At 39.3% G+C, this 13,436-nt stretch overlaps 1 long non-coding RNA gene across 1 annotated transcript in view; it reads left to right on the top strand.

Annotated features, from left to right (window-relative positions):
- LOC133279467 (uncharacterized) overlaps window positions 1-13,170 on the top strand; it is a 176,971-nt gene extending 163,801 nt beyond the window's left edge. The window contains exons 3-4 of the long non-coding RNA XR_009746897.1: window positions 11,894-12,012; window positions 13,030-13,170. This is a non-coding gene — a long non-coding RNA (uncharacterized LOC133279467). The remainder of the gene's footprint in view (window positions 1-11,893; window positions 12,013-13,029) is intronic.
- The last annotated feature ends 266 nt before the right edge of the window (window positions 13,171-13,436 follow it).

Consider the following 13,436-nt stretch of genomic DNA (forward strand, 5'->3'; position numbering starts at 1 on the left):
CCCTGCTTCCTATTTCAGTATTGCACATTTTTATAACATCTTTTATGTGCATTAAAAAATAAGTGTAACTTTTGGCATAGGTAATCTTTCTTACGTACATTTAATTTCCTGTGCAGGAAAGAAATTGGTACATTTAAGGCTTGCAAATGGGGATGTCAGGGAAAGACTGGGGAAGAATTTAGGCTGGGTTGCTGGCCTTGGCATTTGACCCAGATCACTATTTTGAAAGCACTCAGCATCCAGCCCACCGTTTTCTTCATTGACAGGTCAGAAATGAAGCCAGGGTGAACATACTTTAAATAGATGCTTTTTATTTTGTGGCAGATTCCAGTACTGTATAAGCCTTTCTCCAGACCACCTGCTAGCAAAGCTAATCCACCGAAGAGTCAGTTCCTGGCAGTTCAGCACATCCCTGGTGCCTCACAGTCCCTAAGTAGCACCACTGCATTAAATGTAGGTCTTCTGTGGAAAAGGAGGGAGAAGTTTGTTATAGCAAAATTCCCATGGGAAATCAAGCAGTTCAGGTAACACATGCAGCAGCAGCTTAAAGATGTTCAACATACAAAAACGTCCCTTCAGTGAGTATGTGAGCAAGCACCACTGCTATTTATAGCAGAGGTTTATTTAGCTCCACATTGAGTGTACGTGAAGTCCAGTGACAGCCTTGAAGGTTGTGCCTTGGGACAGCAAAGCACTCTGAGACTGTGTCAAGAATCTACACTGTTTAGTGGATCTTCAGAGCTGTTCTAAGGATAATACGGAGCAATTTGGAAACTGAAGTTTTAATGCCTTTAATCTCCATTGCAATTGTTTTTTCTTGCCATCCTAAAATGGACACTTGAAGTGGCTTTCTGAGTAGACAGCAGGATGCTCTCATAAGCTGTGCTGAAGTGTGGGACAACATACCCATGGGTGCTGCTTTGATACACAGATGCAGATCTGTGGCAGCACTGGTAACTTGTCTGTAATTTGAACATGTTATGGAGCCTCAGTAGTTTTGTGAATTAAATGCTATTACACTCCTCTACTGCTGGGAAGCTAGTTTGCATACAGCTGTATGTCTTTAAATAAAATTAACTGAAATTAATTAGGTACCACCTTAATTCTTTTGACTGAAATCCTATCTCACAAGAGCACCATATTCAATTTGGCACAAGCTGCTCAAAAGAGGTACTATTTAACTTTTAATCTAAATTACCTTTAACCACTGGAAAGACTGGCTCATCTAGACTAGGTTAAAGACACTACTGGTGAACTCTGAAAGTGCTGAGCTTTGCCTGTGCTGAAAACATCTACCTACATGTTAAGTATGTGTTTCTTTGGTACTAATCCTTTGTAGTGGAATGCTTCGGTGTTGTTGATGTAGTTTGGAAAGGCAGGAGTGCAACGTGTTCCTGAAAACCGGAGTGAGAACTGAAATTTCATCTCTCTGCATGTCAGGGAGTGTGTGTGCTTTTCAGCAGAGAGAATCCAGGCTCACTGATGATGTCTGTGCAGTTGCTGCAATTGGTGAATGGTTAGGTTAATAGTAAGGTGATAATTTCCGTTCAGTAATGTGAGGTTTTGCTATAAAATCAGAAACAATAGAGGAGATATTTTGGTTGGAGAGAATTTTCTGCTTGTGGTAAAAAGTCATACAGTGGAACAACTTAGACTCTGGGCACTGATGCATAGAAGTATATCCCACACTTCAGGAGCAGAAGAAATCGTTCAAATCAACCCCATATCCATTTGTGCTTATAGCAGACCATCATTAAAAGTGAGACCAGAACAAATAAACCCTTAATAAAAAAGAGTACTTCTCTGAATGAAATAACTGTACGGATGTCAAAGGGTAGACTTTTATATGTGGTTATTATTTGTATAGTTATGGTTTTATACTTCAGCTGTCATAAATTTGCATTGCATATGGCTTATAAATAATATTGTATAGCTGAAAAAGTTGTTACTCTGGTGATACTCGACTCTAAATATGACTTGAAGTAGGGTTTTTTTACTATTTAAAAAGCTATTCAGCTGAGAATCCTTGAAATGTCTCAGTACATGAACTATTGGCATTTTGCCATATCCCATTAAGATCAATGGGCTAATGTGTGCAAAGCAAGAATCCTACATCCCTTCCGGCACGTGGCAATGTGTATTGTGCCTTTGGATATGGAAATATGCTCTCTAACAGATGGAAAAATATTACCACTGGAGAATGCACGATGACTAAAAAATCCTTCTGCACAATTGCTCGTGGAGCTTTATGCAGTTAAAGGGTGTGTTTTGTGTGTGTGTATTATTAGCAAAACCCAACTTTTTGTTTGGTTCATTGTCCTGTAACAGTGTTGTATGGTGGTAGATACCACTGCTTTGGTGTCTGGTGTGAGAAATACTGTAGTGACAACTGTGAAAATGTGATTTTTAGGGGGTTTGGGTCATCTGGATGTTTTCAGGTACACCATACCTTCCTAGGCAGGTGGCAGATTTCTTGTTTCTATAGGTCCTTGTAAGTATCATGTAAGAGGTGCATCAGCTTGTCATGCAGTTGATAAATTTGGATGTATTGGGTGATTCTCCTCTGCACAGGGTGATTCTTCACATCATAGAATCATGGCCCCATGTATGCTCTTGGTCTGCAGCAGTGCTGCAGTTCAGCCCAGCTCTGTTTGCTGCAGGTTAAGAGTGTTCAGAGAAATAAACACCAAATGTAGGTGCTGGCTGGAGGAGAATCATTTGGGTGTGTGTCCCAGCTGTTTGTTTTGTATTACAGTAGCATCAGAGACCCTCCCTCTGAATTCAGGGCTTCCTTTTGCCTGGCATTGTACAACAGCAGAAAGGTTTGATTGCTGCCCTGATGGCTCTGTTGGGCAGATAGATGAGAAACACAAAGGTTTGAAAAAAAGTGAGAGCAATGATTTTCATCATACAGGAAGGTAATAGCAGGCTGAGAGGAGTGTGATATAAGAAGGTGCCATCAGAAGCTGGACTGTGCTTCCCAGACAGTGCCACAGACCTTTTGTATCCTATTTCAGAGCCTGGAGCAAGATAAACCTCTGCCAGAGCCTGAGTGGGGTACAGAAATACAGCGTTGCTTAGGAACTGGATTCCTCCTGGTTTCTTTTATTTGTTTGTCCTTGATAGCAGCACAAAAACCGGTGAGTGGGCTTGCAGAGGAGAATGATGTTACAATTATTTGTGAGGCTTCTATTATCATCAGTGCTGCCATAGAAATAACACTTTCCATTTCTATTATGTTTATTTTAATATTTTTTCACAGATATTATGTATGGATGAGGTATTAAATATTATGACTCAAATCTGAGAACGTAGCTGAGTATATTGCACTGAGGAGAGGTCTGTTATACGTCTGTTATATGTCTGTTTTCTGCTGAGGTCCTTAAATCTACCAGATCGCTGGAAAAGAGGTTGGTGGTGTTGAGAACCAGGCCCAGAGAATCAAAATGGGAACAGGGTTCTGCTTTACAAGCCCTCTTAGAAGAAAAGAGGGAGTACTGCCTATAAGTGGTCTGCAATTTAAAGTTTAATTCTGCTTTTCTTCTGCACATTCCTATTGGCCTCATCCATCCAAGAGCTAAATACTAGTAAAGAACTTTTCTCCTTTATGACAGATATTTATGTGTATGTAAGTTCATTTATTCACTGCTGGTTTTCACAGGATTTATGAAGCTTTAGCTGTACACTGAGACAGCTACAAAACTCAAATCGCAGAACTTTCAGCATGAATTGTGACTAAGGTTTGCATGATTTAAATAATGTAAAATTACTTGGGTAATGTTTGTGGGCTGATTGTATTTCTCAGTCTTTAACTGTGACCTAAATGCTTTTTTGTTGCTCCATTCCCAATTGTTGTAGAAAATAATTGATTACAATCAGTTTTCTGTCATTCACATTCAAGTGCTGATTCTTTTTAAAGCCCTAATGCATTTGAATTGCTTTTTCTGAAATAATAGCCTCAAAATTTTAAAGCTACTATTACCATGATCACTAGATCTTAGAAGTTTTCTATCCATTATCTTTATCATATCCAGCTTCTTGCCTGTCTCTATGGCTCTGTTGTAGTTGTTAAACTGAGTATGTCATCCTTAGATACAGATCCAGCTTCCTCCTCCCTGTGAGGAGCTGTTACCTGTACCCTAAGACCACTTTGTTCCTGCACGTTCCATCATAGGGGCCTCCTCTCTTTCCTTGCTCAGTGGTCTTAAAGATAAATCTCTCTGGCATATTTAGGATCTCAGCACCTGTTCTGATATGTTGTCATTTGAACCGGAACTGTTCTGTTGCGCACAGACTTTCGGCAGTCTCCTCTTTTGAATTGATTGTATCATTATGGATACCTTCCTTTGCTGGATTTGACCTTAAGTCTCTTGTTCTATTTAAATGTGCTTCTTTCTGAAAGCAGGAAAGCCTTCTGGAGAAAAGCAGATGGTTCAAAGCCATCAATTCGCAGCCTTAGAGCCTGCAAAAAATTCCAGTTCTTTTGTTCATAAATCTCTGAAGATCTCTCTCAAATTATTTTGCCTGATAAAGTCATATGTCCAGTCAGATTTAAAGAATTTACTTACTTAATTTGAATAAATTGTGGAAAAAAAGGGGTTTTCCTTTCTTATTTTTACAGACCTCTTTAGAGATCAGTGCATGCTACAGAAAGCTTTCAGAAAAGCTCATGCCATTTAAAGCTCATTTACACACGGTTCTTTTGTCCCGAGTCTCTTTGCAGTGTGCTTACTCAGTATTGCATGCAGTTACTGAGTTCTCTATCTTATTTCTTGGTGTTACTAAGGTCAGCCCGTGCTGCCTAAAAAAAGGACAGGATCGTGTGTGTGCTGTCCTTGCTGTGCTTCTTGGTCATGCTTGGAAGTTTCCAGATGAGGCTCTGGCTCTGTCATGGGAATGGGCTTTTCGCATCCCCAGTGCAGCATGTTGCTCTGTAGGGACCTGGCTCAAGCAAGGAAGGGAACTGAGGAAAAACTACTTTGAAGAAGCAGGCAAGAGGCATAGGGAAGCGTCCTGGTGGGAATATCTTTTAGAAGAACAAGGCACAGATAAGAGTAGCCGGTGAAAAAGGCAAAAGGCTCCCAGGGCTGGTTTCTGTAGTGGGTGCGAGCAACCCAGGGTGGCCATGGTGAAGCAAGCAATGTCTTTGTGTAGTTTTGCCTTAGATTAAGGAGAAAACAGCCAAGTCTGTAAAACCCATGTGTTTCAGCTCCCCACTGTTTGCAGCAAGAAACTAAATGTGTTGTGGGGAGAGCATAATAAAAGGTGTTTGAAATTACACAGTCAAAAATTAATTAAGTTCTCCAAGTAAGTAGCAGGAAGAGGGAAGAACTAAACACTACTAGAGTGAATGGGGAAAGGGGTACTGCAGGTGAGAAAGAGCTGTTTCCAGGCAGCTGTGGATAATCTGTAGGACAAATGAAGAACAGACAAGTCTGGTATACATAACTTGCGGATCTGGGCTTACTGAGAGCAGAGATTTGAGTTATATTGGAAAACTTCCTTTATAACTGAGAAAGCAAAAATACCAGATAACTGTTGCTGATGTCCTTTGTTTCATACACCTCATTTAAGAGGAAAAAATTGCAGCGCTAGTAAGCTAGACTTTTAATACATTGTAGGTGAGAAGAATATGATATATCAAAGGGTAATATAATAGGCATGCTGGAAGCAAGGTGCAAAAGATGAAGCTTTTGTTACTGCAGTACACAGCATCGCTGAATTTGGTAAATATGAAATGTTTGTAAAAGAGTTAGCTGGGATGGACTTTGGTTTGCCTAAGGGGCTTGAGTTTGTGTTGTTTTCATTAGGCCCATCTCACAGTAGAAAAGGTTATCACAAAAGGAAATGGCAAGAGGAAATAAAGCAGCTGCAGTTTGAGGAGCAAGCAGGAGCTGGAGAGGCTGCACCCGCTGATGGCACAGTGAAGCATTGCTGCGGTGGTAACATTGACCGGTCACACTCCATGGGAGAATAAAACCTTTAAATTTAGTTTTAAGGCCACTTCAAAGGCCTGACCTGCTCCTTTCTCAGTTTTACTTTAGTGAGAACAGCTGCAGATTTCAGATAATTGTCACAATACTGAGAGTTGATGAGAGAGGTTACCTGGATAATTTGGGTTATTTCTCAATTCTGTCTCATGACTTTGAATTGGGGAGTATTTACTCTTTGATCCATTTCAGGTTTTTATTTGCAAATGTGACCTGTGTTAATTTCTTTCACACATTAAATTCCCTCTCTTGCAGTCTCTGTAAGACTGCTAATTCAGCCTGCCAAAGGCAAAAGAGTCTTTTCTAAAAAAACCCAAACAACCCAACCAAGTAGCACTTTCTTTTTTAATAGACGCGTTAGTGATTTGTATAAATATATCAAAACTGGTATTTTATTAGTATAATTTTTAAATGTGAGAAAAATATGAACATTCAGAGTAATTTTTAGTAGATGTGCATGTTTTTAAGGAGCTCCAAATGACATGGTTTTCATTCTGCATTTTTTGGATGCTAGTATGAAGATTTTTAAAGAGTTACACATTGCTTTTAGCAGGCTTTCTATTTGATTGTTCATTTCCAAGTTAGTTATATTCTTACTCAAGTTAAATTTTGGGGGTTTGTTGTTCATAACCCATCAAAAATATCTAGCATAAATAAAATACTTCGTATATATAAATAAAAATATATAGAATATATATGTTATATAAATAAAAATAAATTACTTTGTAAAAGTTTGAGAGCTAATTATTTTTAAAAGAATGGTAAGTTTGATGTAATGGCATTATATAGCAAGAGAAAGGAGGATGTTGTGGGGGTATCATGGGTCTCAGACCCTCAGTACCCCGGATGCTGAAATCCTGGTGGTTGCCCTTGTGTCTCTAGGGTGCTTTCCCCAAGGGCCTCCAAGTGGGGCCATGCTCCCTGCCTGCACTGTGAAGCACATTTCTAACATCCTCTTACATTAGCAATAAAATGAGCTGGTAAGGGCAGCAAGTCATTTTGGCTTCCATTACTTACACATTGGTGACCCATTCACTCCTTGTCCTTGCAAACTATATTTCACTACAGTCACAATGACAACTCACACCAAAACTATGTGATATCTCTCAAGTATCACAATTCTCAACACGTATCAGCTAAGATTGTAAGAAACTGCAGTTTCGTTTTACGGATGAGTAAGCAAAGGCAGAGGTTAGTAGAGGAGAGAACTAACAATGGGTATTTGTGGTTCCGGGTGTGTATCCTGTAAGTGATCCATTACATAGCCCCTCAGTGTCTTAAGTAATGTAACTCAGGATTTGCCTTTTGCATCCTTTTAACAATTGCTGTCTCTAAGCTTCAGAAATACCCTTTCTTTTCTTCAAAATAAGTCTTAAAGAGAATCTTGATCTTTACTATCAGTATTCTTGTATTCTGTCACTTGCTATATAGATTTAAAAAGGACCTGTTCTTGGAAAATTGTCATCTTTCTTATGTCCTCCAGAGTGATCTGGCACTGCCTTTGTCAGTAGAAAGTAGATAAACCTGCAAATGCAATGATAATGTCTCACCTAGCAAGACAGAAACTTTGCATCTCTTCTAAACATAATTCATTGTTCTCTGCTTTTCTGGGCCGTGGGCAGCGAGATCGTTTGGCAGCTGTTTGCTGTAGTAGTAAATTTGGAAATAATTCAGCAAGCTTCGAGTTGGAAGCTAAGGCTTCTCAACTACCTGAGGCTTCTGCAGTCCTCTGATGCTACAAATCAACATGACCTGGCAACGCCATGACACCAGTGTGCCAGGAAGGAGGGTTGCCCAGCACTCTGTTGTGTGGGAAGATACATCATCCTCTGTAGATGCCTCTTTCCTTCAGTTGCAAACTAATTGTTTGGGGAATTGAGGGAGCCATAAATAAGAGAAATTAAATTCTGCTGTTGAGACAGAAATTTGGCTTTGAAAAATCAGGAGTTCAAGAATGATCATGCATGTGTGCAAGATGGCTGTCTAATTCTGGAATTAATAAGTATAATTTGGAGCTAATTTGAAGCCTGCGATTGCTTGTAAACCCTGATCTAAGGTGCTGCAGTTGTTCTTTTGTGGCGGTTTCATTTTGGGCTGATAGGTGTTTCCATTATAACTGCTATCATATAATGTTGTTTCTACCATAACTGCTGTTCTTGATAATTTCTTGAAATTATTTTTGAACAGGCCTTTCTCTTGATGTGTGTGCTCCTCAATTACCTAAGCATGGAGGGTATAAATACCTATTGCATTTACAAACAATTTAATGATTTCCTTAGTGTAAAATACTTACATATTCTGAAAGCATGAGGAATTGGTGTTTCCTTCAGATGAATTTCCTTGTCAAATTCTTCATAATGATGTTTGTTCTGTGCTTCCTTCTTTTCTTTTCTTTTTCCCCACTGTTTTGCTGGGAGCACTGCATGACTGAGAATGGAAAGCGTTTTGAGGAGGCTGGATTGTTAGATAAATTACATCAGAATTAGTTTGGCCATTCCCTTTGAAGAAACAAAACACTATTAAATAGAAATTAAATCAATTTCTTCTACCTCAGCATGTACCTGAGCACAGGTGCTTGTATCCTTCAATGATAAGAATTGTATATGTGTTAGTAAGTACAGATACAATTTCCTGTCCATTCTGATTCTCAGCATGTAGCACTGACAGTCACCCCCTGATTCCCAGGTTTGGAAATGTTTCTCAAGTTTACTTATTTAAGGTTGAAATTATGTAGTACTTCTCTGGAATATTTATTATTGTACAAATTATTTTTTAAGTCTATGGCATTTTTAGTCTCTTTGTAGATTTTTCACAAGGAGGAAAGCATTTCTACCTTCATAGGGTGAAGGTTCAATCTTTGATGGGCTGGCTGTGTTATTTTTCAGCCTATCTGGGGGCCATTTATAGTACATGTAGTGTTGTTCTGCACGTAGATGTTTCTTCATTGAGACACTTCATGAGATTGGTAGTGATAAAAAGCATTTGTCATCCAGTGTATGTTCAGTGACCCATGTGAAATGAGTTTATATTTTGGGTAAAGCTTTTCAAAGCTGTGCTGCTAGAAAACATATGTTTTTCTCACAGTTTGCATTTATAGAAGTAGAAAAGATGTTAAGATGTGGTTCAGCTAAAATTCTGAGTGCATCAAAGATTTGGAGCTGCAAATGTTACAGAAGTACTTTATTGCTAGAGTTTCAGTAAACTTAGTAGAAGGCATTGCATGGTTCAGAATTTCACTTAGCCATGCACTGGGCTCTTTATCCCAGAATTCAGTTCAGGGTGATCAAAGCCTTTGTAATTTCTTAGATAAAGTTGGTTTCAACCACAGGTTTACAAGAAAACCCTTACACCAGTTTCAGGCTTTTTTACTACATTTTTAAAAGGCTTTTGCTTATAGCCTCCATGCTTGGGTGCTTGATTGCTCCTGGAGTGGATATTGACTTTCTGCTGAGACAGATGTGGCAAGCTGATGTGTTTTGTTTAACATTAGTAACCTGCTCAGGCAGCCTGAGGTTCACATCCACCTTGGGAGGGCAGGGAAAGAACAGCAAAGCAAGATGCAAGGAAAAATATCCAGAAAAAAAGCATTTGTAAAAACCAGTTCTTGTTCAATAAATTCAAATCTGTCTCTGAATAATAGATAGATTTTGAAAAGTTTCTAAATAACTCCCTGTCCTGAGGTCAAGGAAGAAAATAATCCCATTCACAGCGGAAGACCAATCAATAAGAAATCCAAATAGGTTGGTACTTTTTATTGTGGTTTTGTTTGATGGCATTAGGTGGCTGTAAGATTCAGACCAGCTCAGTTTAGAAGCCTGTGTTTTCTGTATAGATACGTGAGACTTGCTTCCCATAGGCCGTTCATATCAAAGATAAATGCCTAAAGTTATATGGGTTGCACAAAGACAATGTTTTGGTTTGATTTGCTTCTTAGCATGGCAACATACCCTGAAAAACCTGCTCAGAGCTTATTAATCCTGCTTTCAGGCCTGGCTTGCCTTTGTCAAACTATTTTCTGTTGCTGTTAGAAAAGTAATCTGCTGGTAAAGCTATTATGGTCCTGCTAGCTCAGGGCTCACCATCTCACCAGCCTTCAGAGGTCTTTCACTGCCATGTGGAAAGATGCTGTCTTTGTCACTTACAGAACGGCTGCATTTGGAAACGTTTTGTGTTCGTTGCAAAGTACTGTGTTATTTCTTGATGCCTCAAACTGTTTGTTTCTGTGTTTTGCTTTGTTGTTTTGGGGTGGGTATTTTTTTGGGAGGGGAAGGTGTTGGTTTTGGTTTTGTTTTTTTTCTGTGCAGTATTTGGAAGCTATTTGGAAGAAAGGAACATCTTCATTTTTACTTTATCTTGTTTGTAGAATGCCCACCAAACTGGTATCTGCCATGCCTGGAGGTCCTTACTGTGTTAAAAAACTCAAGAGTAACTTGCAAATCTTTGAAAGAGAAAATGAGTAGCTCAGTTTTCATGTCTCCCTCCTCCAACTCTCCCAGCTTTATCAGGTTATTAAAATTCAGTCATAGTAATACTAAGTATGGTTCATTCCCTAAGCATTTAGATGAAGTGTTTTGAGCCTGCAGACCAAGTTAGATTAAATAATACTGCCATGTGCCAGTAATTTTTTGTCTTCCAGGATTGTATCCACAAAGATACTAGATTAGAAAATCAAGGCAGTCGCTAGGGTTTCCAGCATATCAATTTGGAAGTATTTTAACTCTGAACAATGTCAAAAAAATGAGCCTGAAATGATTCTCAGAGTTCCATTCTCGTCAAATTAATTCCATTTGAGAAGCTGAATCTGTAGAGTTTCATTAGTGTTACTTCCAAACTCAGTTAACACCCCCCTTTCTGGTTCCTGACTGTTGGAGTTATTGAATTCCTCACTGGATGAGGTTATCTGGAGCCCTGAGGATAAAATTCTGAGTTTGTTACTGTGATAGATTTTGTGTGGATTGCTTACCATTGCAAGACTATTTCTTTGTTATTTATATATACAGTTATGACACCTATTATAAATGTACAAATAAGAACAGAAGAGTACAGGTCTCTTATGAAGGGATTTCAGTAGTCACTCTGCTAAAGCTGTGTCTTGAAGTAGTTCTTCTGTTTCATTTAGCGACCTGACTAACGTGATGTTCCATATGCTGTTTGGCATTTTCACAGTCCTGAAGAAGGTGACTCTGAGACTTAGATGCAGTCTATTTTACATAAACTTTCTGCCTCTCCATCACCTTCATTGCATGATTTCTTCTCTTTTATGATTTTTGCTATAATACTAACATCTTATGTAGCAGGTAGATCAACTTCTGTAGAGAGCCTTAATTGCATATTAAGCTGCCTTCTTTGCTGAGCTGAGGGAACTCAATATAAGGCAAATTTGAATTAAAGTAGTTCTGGCCATGCACAGAATTCATTAGCTGTTTAAATTTTTTGTATTGTTAGATAAACTGATGTGACTTTGAATGCTGATAAGGCTGTAGGCATAAATAATGGGAGGAAGAAAGAATGGTTTAACCTGTTCTCTGTCTTCTAAATGTGTCTGATTTCATAGAGTTTGGATTAATACCTGTAAAGAGAAACGAGGATTTACCATCAATATACAAAACCAGAATGTTCTTTGCTCAGAAGAGACTGGTTATGCACTGCTCTTAAGCTGTATCTAGTCTGGCCATAAAACTGACACCAGCATGCTCCCTGTAACTGGGAACCTGCTGGAAGCTATATCCTGCTGCCTGTTAGAAAAACACAGAAGTCTTTCAGCAGCAAGATAATCACAGCAGTTCCAATAGCCAAACTCCTCTCCTACGTCACCTAAATTACATTATATAATACTGATGTCTGTTTGGAAGCAGTAGAACAGTTTAATAACTCTAAGCTATATTTTGTTTTTTTTAGGGTAGACACATGGACACCATCTACTACCCTGCACCACCTCCTTATTGATCTGTGTTGCACTGCGTGAAATAGGCCAAGCTGTCATCAAAGGCACCTGGCCTAGCTCCAGGAAGATGATGAATCGGTAGGTTGAATTTAATTGATGTCGTGTATTATTCTGAATTACGAAACTTGGCTGTATGTTACAGTGGAAGTGTACCTTTTATCTTTGTTTTCCTGGGACTGAGGCTATAAAACTCTAGGCTACATCCTTTACTGGGGCTTACTGTACATTCCTGATACTATAATGCTCTAATATCTCGCTGTATGTCACTGTCAGCTACGGGACTAATGCAAGAATACATCTTGGCTGCATTGCCCTTAACATCCTTTGCACAAGGCAAAAATATTTACCAGAGTGGAGATAGGAAGAGCAGTGGCTGAGTAATGTATGTGAAAAATGATCTATGAATGCAGACCTCGATTGACTGAAAATGAAATACAGTGATAAAAATCCCATTTTTGAAACGTGTGATTGTGCCAAGGAGTGCATCGCCTGCTCTAGGGTTTTATAAAAGTTACACAGTTTAAGCTTTATTTTTTATATACTAACTGGAACATCAGGAAAGTGTACTTACGGGTTTGAAAAAACAGTTATTGTAAGACTATTGCCAAATTACCCAGCTGGACTTCCCTGTCTGCACTTCACAGCACTGTGTTTCCTATGGTGTTCTGGATTAGAAAAGCTTTTAAACAAGGGAGGGAAGTTGTCAAGAGATGGCAGATTTGAGGAAATTAAAAAAAAAAAAAAAGAAAAGGGAAAACATTTGATTTGAGTTACTTCAAGCTCATATTGCTTGTAGTAAAAGATCTGCTTTTGAGACACTTGCACTTTAAGCTGGCAGTAAAACAGCTCATGATAGAGAGAAATTACTGTTTAGCTTTTGGATGTTCCTGTTGTTATGCTGAAGGATGGGTACAGTTCCGGAAGCATCACACCAGACGTACTGATACTGATATCCATCCCAGCTCCCTTCCTTTGGACTAAGCAGAGGAAGGGCTAAATATGCCTTTTCTTAAGATCTGTTGAATTATCTAAAGATTAGCATGTGTGTAAACAGAGACCTGGTGTCAGTTTGATTTTCACCTGTCATTTGGACAGGTAGGGAGGCACCTTGAAGCAGCAGGAGAGCAGCATGAAAACAGGAGAAAACGCAAAGCATGAGACAGGCTGGAGGACTTGCGCTATGGCCCTTGAGGTGTGTGGAGAGCGGGCTGCTGCACCAGCATGCAGGGAAGGTAAGATAAAACTCTGCTCAAGGACAAGGGCTCCAGTGTGTGTTTGACTGTTGTGATGTTCAGCATGGTGTCTCAGAAGGCTTAAATATGCAACAGCATTTTTTATGCCTGTGCTCTCCTACCTGCTGTGCAGGCTCAGGGCACCACACATGACTCCAACTGGGGACTTTTACTCTCTTAGATTCTTCCGATAGTCAGGTTTTGCTCAACAAGGTGTTATTTGACTCACGTACAACCCATGCTGGGTATCCTGGAGCTACTAAGGGTTTG

Source organism: Pezoporus flaviventris, unplaced genomic scaffold (assembly GCF_033815535.1).
Source record: "Pezoporus flaviventris isolate CSIRO_AGI_PZ_B2104156 unplaced genomic scaffold, CSIRO_AGI_Pfla_v1 ptg000078l, whole genome shotgun sequence".
Taxonomy (NCBI): Eukaryota; Metazoa; Chordata; class Aves; order Psittaciformes; family Psittacidae; genus Pezoporus; species Pezoporus flaviventris.